At 38.7% G+C, this 8,333-nt stretch overlaps 1 long non-coding RNA gene across 1 annotated transcript; it reads left to right on the top strand.

The window, feature by feature from the left end:
* The first annotated feature begins 1,652 nt into the window (after nt 1-1,652).
* On the top strand, nt 1,653-2,385 carry LOC147504658 (uncharacterized). The gene is made up of 2 exons (XR_015220429.1): nt 1,653-2,000; nt 2,077-2,385. It is a non-coding gene; the product is annotated as an uncharacterized LOC147504658 (long non-coding RNA).
* Nucleotides 2,386-8,333: the final 5,948 nt, after the last annotated feature.

The raw sequence follows: 8,333 nt of genomic DNA, 5'->3' as shown, positions 1-8,333 counted from the left end.
TTCAAATTGAAAGTTGTGACCAAGGTACGATCTTCTGTTTCCGCTGCGCTATTTTATGCATATGATATAGTGTAATTATACATATCGTAGGAATCATGCATGAGATATCGGTAAAAACCCTACATTGGCATCGAGCTAGGTTTTCCATGGTTTGCATGTTTTTGTTTGTAGTTTTGATCTTGTGATCTACATTTTTTTTGGAAAACTTCTTTTTTCAAAATCTTTTAATTAATTTTTAAATAATTAGGTTTTTTAAAATTAATTAGAAATTGCTTAATTTTTTTTGCAAAATAAATTATTTATAGGAAATAATTTGGCTATTTTAGTGGAAATTTTTTTTAGGAAATTTTTTTCCTTAAATTTTTTTTATTTTTCCTCGATTAAAAATTGACATTAGGGTGTTTATTTTTACCATGCAGTAATTATTTAAATCTGGATTTTTACTATTGCATGTAAATAAAATTGTATGTTTTCTATCAACGGTCATATGAAAACTAAGGCACAATGCCTAAGTCGCATAGACCCGAGACTTGTAGGAAAATTGAACCAGATCTTGGGAGACGGGCTTCCAAGAAACGCATGACTGCAAAGCAATATAGAAGAGTTTTGCAGCGTATTGTCTTGAAATCTGATAAGATGAAGACAGAGCCACCATCACCAGAATATACACTAAAGAGCCCCAGTCCTATTCAGGATAGGAATGAGGCTCGACCACTTAAATCTCTCCTACATCGATTATGAGACGATGCTAAGGAACGAAATCCATATGATGTGTCATCAGGGTTTATTTTCCCACCTCACAGGGAAACAGAGGAAGTGGCTAGTAATTTTCAAATAGCTGATAGTGACTGTGAGGATGAGGATGACTCCCCTGGGCACCCAGGACGTTTCTATGTTCATGGTTGACTGGCTCTTTTTAGTTCCACATTATTTTTGAAAGATAGAAAACTCCTTTGTGTAGAAACAATTTTATTAAATGGAAATTTAAATAGTAGATTTTTTGCATATTCTATGCTATTGATAGTCAAACGCATTGATTTTATTTAATGGCTAGAATCATGCTAGTAAATTATCATGATCATCTCATATGTGAAAATGTGGATTACTTAGATTTATTTTAAGAGATGATTCTTATTCGTAGTATCTTATTTTTGGAATTCAAACTTGATAGAATGGCACCCGATGGAAAATCCCCATTTACAATGCTACCTGAAAAAGACTTGTTAAGCGATAAGAATTACGAACTTTGGTCTAGGAAAGTTAGGCTAATTCTGGCAGATAGGAAGGTCATTGACGTAATAACCGAGACAAGAGCGTAACCCACCACCGAAGGAATAACACAAAGTCGCTTATACTGCTGCACTTAGGAAGTACAATGAGTATACAAGCGAGACAATGTTGCCAATTGCCATACTTGGCACCATGAGGAATGACTTCATGATGCGGTATGATGGCCTTGGATCGGCTAAAAAGCTATGGGAAGCAGTAAAGGCGGACCTTGGGGGTACGACTACTCACAGCTGAGGAGGCTACAAATGAGCTTTGACAAATTTATCAAGCTGCCCCATACCTCTATGACACAACATTGCACGGTGATGAGGAACAAGATTGCTGAGTTAGCCCAAGCAGGACAGGTCCTGTCAAATGAACAACAAATTCAAGCTGTCATTAGGTCTTTACCTAAAACTTGGGAACAATTTCGTCTTATCTTAACGCATGACGACAGTATCACAAACTTTGCACAAGTGTAGAGAAAATGTGAGCTTGAGGAACAAAGGCTTCTCAATGAAAAGCCTGTTGTTCAAACTGAAGCAAATGTTGTCAACTCCAAAAAGAGGAAGGCTCCTTGGAACAAGAAAAGTGGAAAAGGGAAAGGCAAGGAAAAGGCCAAGCCTGACCCACAACAAAAGAAACCTAGAAAGTCGATAGACATGACTAGTGTTGAATGCTTCCGTTGTCATCAGATGGGACACTATGCTAGGGCATGTCCTTCTCCTGAGGTAAGTTTTACTTTAAGTACTGTCAATGTGATAAGTACTATCATGTTGTCTGATTCATCACAATATTGGATTGTAGATTCAGCAGCGACAGACCACATAAGCCGGGATAGGTCCCTGTTTGAAGATTTCCGGAAACTTCCACAAGGAACTCGGAGAGTCCACATGGGAAACCAAAGTGTAGCTGATGTTTTGGGCACAGGCACTTGTAGGTTGGATTTTGTGAGTGGGAGATCCATCCTTATTGAAGAAGTACTCTTTGTACCCTCAATTAGGAGAAATCTTTTATCAGTTTTGAAATTACTTCAAGAATCCTATGTGTTTAATTTTTCCTAGAACTCGCTTGAGATATCTTTAAATAACAGTTTGATAGGTCATGCTTATTTAATGAATTCTTTTATGACATTACACTTAGCACAAACTAAAGTTTTTATGTCTAAAATGGTTGATTGCCAATTGTCGCATGCTAGACTAGGACATATTGGACATAGTAGGATAGACCGCTTAGCAAGGGGAGGGTTGTTAGGTAACTTAACCTCTGTTAAAATGGAAACCTGTGAAAGTTGTCTTGGTGGAAAAGCCACCAAGAAACCTTTTGGGAAAGCCCAAAGGGCAACTTATCCTTTACAACTTATTCACTCTGACATCTGTGGACCAATGAATGTAACAGCAAGGCATGGGGATTTGTATTTCATTACCTTCATAGATGACTATACACGTTATGGGACCGTATACTTGATGTCTCACAAATCAGACGTCTTGGACTGTTTTGAAAAGCACAAGAACCTTGTTGAGAATCAACTTGATAGGACAATAAAGGCCTTAAAAACTGACCGCGGACGTGAGTATCTTTCTGATGAGTTTAAGGAACTCTGTGAAAATAAGGGTATAGCTAGACAGCTAACTATTCCTTATACCCCTCAGCAGAATGGTGTCTCTGAGAGAAGGAATAGAACCCTGCTGGAAATGGTTAGATCTATGATGGCTCAGGCTAACTTGCCCATCTCATTTTGGGGTGATGCATTGTTAACGGCTGCGCACATACTTAATCTAGTTCCTTCAAAATCTGTTGACAAAACACCCTATGAACTATGGACTGGTAGACAACCCATTTTTGAACTACCTAGACCATGGGGGTGTGCAGCCTTTGTCACTTCTCAAAATCGAGAATTTGGGAAGTTGAGTGCTCCTGGAAAGAAGTGTGTCTTTATAAGATACAGTGAGACTTCTAAGGGGTATGTCTTCCTAGGGGAGGATACTCAAGGGCATGTCACATAAATAGAAGCACGTAACGTCAGATTCTTAGAGGATCAATACCCAATGAGGGGTGATGTTGATAAGGATCTACAACTTTACGAAGTTGATAACCTTATAACTGCTGTTGAACAAGGCAAAGATGAAATTTTCATCAACCTTGATTCCAGTGACAATGACATTGGTCAACTGATTGATCAATCCCAACCTCGTAAGAGTGTTAGAGGCCATATCCCCAAACGTCGGTTTGAGATTGAAGGGGAGATAAATATGACCAAGGCACTTACAGAAATATCTGATGAACCTAAAACGTTCAAGGAGGCTATTTCTGGGTCCAATACAAGTAAGTGGATGGAAGCTATGAAGGAAGAATTGGAGTCGATGAACAAAAACAAAGTATGGGACTTAGTTGATCTACCTCCAAACAGGAGATCTATTGGGAACAGGTGGGTTCTTAAGATCAAGAAAAATGCGGAAGGGAACATAGACAAATTCAAAGTCAGGCTTGTTGCAAAAGGTTACACCCAAAAAGAAGGAATATACTATGAGGACACCTTCTCACCAGTAGTGAGATTTGCCTCCATACGTCTCCTTTTGTCAATGGTTGCCCACTTAGATTTAGAGCTTTACCAGATGGATGTCAAAACTGCTTTTCTCAATGGAGAATTGCAAAAGGAAATCTATATGGATCAACCCACTAGTTTTTCAATCAAGGGTCAGGAACACAAAGTGTGTAAACTGAACAAATCCATATATGGTTTAAAACATGCCTCTAGACAGTGGAATCTGAGATTCCATGAAGCTATGCTTCAAGACAAATTCGAAATGGTAAATGAGGACCATTGCGTATATGTCAAGACATCTAAAAATGGTTTTGTGATTCTATCTCTATATGTGGATGACATTTTGTTAGCAGGCAACAATAAGGCATTGATAAATTCCACTAAGGAGTGGTTGTCATTAAACTTCGAAATGAAGGACATGGGTGAAGCTAGTTATGTCTTAGGAGTTAAAATAACTCGGGATAGGCCCAAACGCTTGTTATCTTTGTCTCAGGAGACATATATCAAGAAGATTTTGGAAAGATTCAACATGACTGATTGCAAGCAAGTGGATCTCCCAGTAAGTCTAGGAGAGTCTTTGAGTTCTAAAATGTCTCCCAAGAATCCTACTAAAACTCAGGCTATGAAAAATGTACCATACTCAAGCGCAGTCGAAAGCCTTATGTATGCAATGTTGTGTACAAGGCCAGACATTTGCTATGCAGTTGGGTTAGTATCAAGGTTCCAAACAAATCATGGGGTCGCACACTGGAAGGCTGTCAAGAAGATAATGAGGTATCTTAAAGGCACCGTGGACTACTCACTTGTCTACCAAGGGAAAGATCTTAAGCTGATTGGGTACTCCGATGCCGACTGGGCTGGAGACCTTGATGAGAGGAAGTCAACTTTAGGATATACCTACATAATGAATGGAGGTGCTATATCCTGGAGCAGCAAGAAGCAAACTTCCATAACACTTTCAACTATGGAAGTTGAGTATATTGCATGCTGCTCTGCCACACAGGAGGCTGTGTAGCCTAGACGTTTCATCAAACACTTGTCAGTGTTCTCAAGAGCTGCTGAACCAGTTCACATCTGGACTGACAGCATGGCTGCTCTTGCATATGCTAAAGATCCAAAGTACCATGGAAGAACCAAGCATATAGAGTTAAAGTACCACTACGCATTTACAAATGATAATTTGAGAAGAAAGTGGTTCTACAACATATATCCACTGATCAGATGGTTGCGGATCCACTGACCAAAGCTATTCCAAAGGAACTCTTCCTTGCACATGTAAAAATGCTTGGGTTAAAGAGGATGTGATTATGCTAAGAACACTTTGATGGTTTAATGAATAAACGTGCATTCTTTCCAGATCGATTGCATTCTCATTATACTGTTTATCATCTCATATGTATGTCAGTAGAGTTGACTGATTCACTCACATGAACAGTCACTTCCATTTTAAACAGTGGGAGCTTAGCTTGACAAGTCACTAAACCTTATGGGAAGGGTGAACCTAGTGCTGAGTCATGCCCCTTCTTATAATTGGATAAGAAGAAACAGGCTTCATAGGGAAGATTCTGTCTAAACCTACAAACGGTTGTTGCCAAGTGGGAGCAAAGTATCCTTGGAATTGTCATTAGAGATGACAACACTTGCATGGTATGAGTGGACATACAGATATCTATTATTGAGTAAACAAATTAGATACTCTTGCCATGACATGTTTTCACACAACATGTGTATAGTTGACCACCTGAGAGCAAGAAAATAAATATCCCTAAAAATTCTTGCTATGTGAGCTCTATTGATATGTTTTTTGTTTAAGACATATCGAATGGTACCCTCCTTGAACTTTTGACCTTGTCAAGAAAATAAGAGGACTACTCGTAACTTTGGTTTGCTCCCCACAAGCTCTTACTAAAAGGCTGACTGGATGTATACTGGGAAGTTGGTAGAACTCTGATGACAATGACTTGCGTGCAAAGTGTAAAAGAACTGAAGGTTTATCACACAATCACTGGGATTCTACCTGGCCAGGACAATTGATGATAATTGTGAATCATGTGATACGTTTTTGATTTTATGGTGTGGACTCATAGGGATGAGTGATATTTGTCAAAGTGATGAAACAAACAGATCTTGGGGTATACACACACTCTCCGAATATTAGGTTTTCGGATTCGTCTTCTTTAAGATCACTTTCATGGTAGATCACTGTGTCGTGCTTTTCATTGCGACTTGCTACTTCACAGATATCATGATACGTGTGCTAGGGTCACACGAGCTATTTGCCATGTGAGACACACAAATGGCTGAGCATTCTAGTTAAATGCTTCTCTTAGAAACCTTCTTCGCCGTTGTGGGCGAGTGGGAGATGTTAGAAATAAGGCTGAATAAACGCCCACCAGGATAAGGATAAACCACCAAGATAAGGATAACCACCAGGTATTAGGATGAGTGTAGGACTCTATCCTATCTGGTATTAGGATGAGTGTAGGACTCTATCCTATCTGATATTAGATGAGTATAGTACTTTATCCTATCTGATATTAGATGAGTATAGGACTCTGTCCTATCAAATATTGAGGAGGTGGGAGAGCTCTATAAATAGACTCCCCACCCCTCACATATTGATCATCCCAATCCCAACAAAGAAAAGCTCTCTCTCCTTTAATGGTGGCCTCCAACATTTTCTAAAGAAGAAGCTAGTAATTTATGGAGATTCCATAAGTGGTAACCTCCCTAGCCATTGTCGGTTCTTGGTTCGTGAACAAAGGTTGCTTCCCGTTCGTGGTTGGAACTTGACTCCAACTAAGTTGATAAGAAGAAGATCTTGAGTGTGTCAAGAACATCATCTTCTCCTGTAGATCAAAGCTTGGAACTTCAAATTGAAAGTTATGACCAAGATACGATCTTCTGTTTCCGCTGCACTATTTTATGCATGTGATATAGTGTAATTATACATATCGTAGGAATCATGTATGAGATATCGGTAAAAACCCTACATAAAATAACATTGTCCTTTATAATTTATCACTTACACCCAAGGATACTTCCAATAACTTGTCTTATATAACAAAAATTTGTCAACCTATCTAGCAGCCATGAAGAACAATGAGCACTAGCCTAATAAAAAAATAAGACTTTATTCCTTTGATCATCAAATCAAAGTCTAGAACTTATTATTCTCAATTTATTTTCCCACTTACTTCTTATAAATTATATTTTTATTCACATCCAAGCCAAGTCTAGAACTAAAGGTTTCCGTCCACACCATTAAAGCGAAATACAGAGTAGACATTTGTAACACAGAAACCAAAAAAACAATCTTTGTCTGAAAAATGACATTTGTAAAAAGAAGAAAATATATAGGCCCGGCCCTAAAACCCGACTCAAAAACCCGGCCCTAAAGCCTTTAAAAAGGGCTTAAGGTAGGGTTAGGGCTTGAGATTTAGACTTGTGATCCGGCCCGACCCGATCTGACCCTATGCTGAATTTAGGGCCGGGCCGACCCGACCTTAATATCTGAAGGGCTTTTAAATGTTTAGGGCTGGGCTAGCCCGACCCGGCCCATTGCCCACCCCTAATCTGAACTAAAAATCTATTTTTATTACTCTGAGCTAACAATTACATATTTCAGAATGAAGAAAATGCACGTAAGAGACTTACATTTTTTGTCACATACTCCAATAAAATAGATGAATGATTGATTATTTAGAAGACGTGTCTATCCGCATAATCCGTATAGAAAAACAAACTTCAAGCAAACAGTGACAAACAGGGCCGGCCCTAGGTTTCAAGGGGCCCTATGCAAGCTCCCAAAAATGGGGCCTATATATTAATAAAAAAAAAATAACAACAAAACTCACAAAATATTTTTTTCTTACCAAATCACTTCTGACTGTCCAAAGGGACATGGACCAAGCATCATAGAGTCAGACACTACCTTCTCATAAAACTTAATTGCACGGTTCAGATCAGTCACACGAAGCATAACTTGGCACAGTGGCTCTGGAGTCGATCCCCTCTGGATTAGCTCAAAAGTATAGTCATCCGGATCCTTCACAAAAGCTATGATTGTCTCCCCACCTAAAACTGCACCAGGTTCACCTATGACCTTTCCTTCTTTGGCTCACATTTTCAACCAATTCATGAATCTGTAAATGAATGAAGTTAAGAAATTCAAGTTTCCATATATATCAACGACTATATAATCATTCTAATCTCCAGCTCAAACAAAACTTACATCTTCAGTTGCTATAGCAAAATGTCCAAAGCCTGATCCAATATCATAGCTATCCTTTCCATAGTCTACAAATCAACATAGGCAAAACTCACAGGTGCAGCTTCTTTCACAGTTTCACTCTTCAAATTTTCTCAACTAAATTGGGTGTGACTGTCTTAAAGAAATACATCACTGAAAAAGTGTAAAATTTAGTGGAACATGGCAAATTATTGACAGAGTATGGTAAAGAAAATGCCAAGCGTAACACTCATTATGCAGATAGATTGTGCAAAGTTGTATAATGCA

The sequence above is a fragment of the Coptis chinensis genome, chromosome 4 (assembly GCF_015680905.1).
Source record: "Coptis chinensis isolate HL-2020 chromosome 4, ASM1568090v1, whole genome shotgun sequence".
In the NCBI taxonomy this organism is placed as follows: domain Eukaryota; kingdom Viridiplantae; phylum Streptophyta; class Magnoliopsida; order Ranunculales; family Ranunculaceae; genus Coptis; species Coptis chinensis.
The sequence above is the reverse complement of the archived record's forward strand: the minus strand, read 5'-3'. Positions and strand labels throughout refer to the sequence as shown.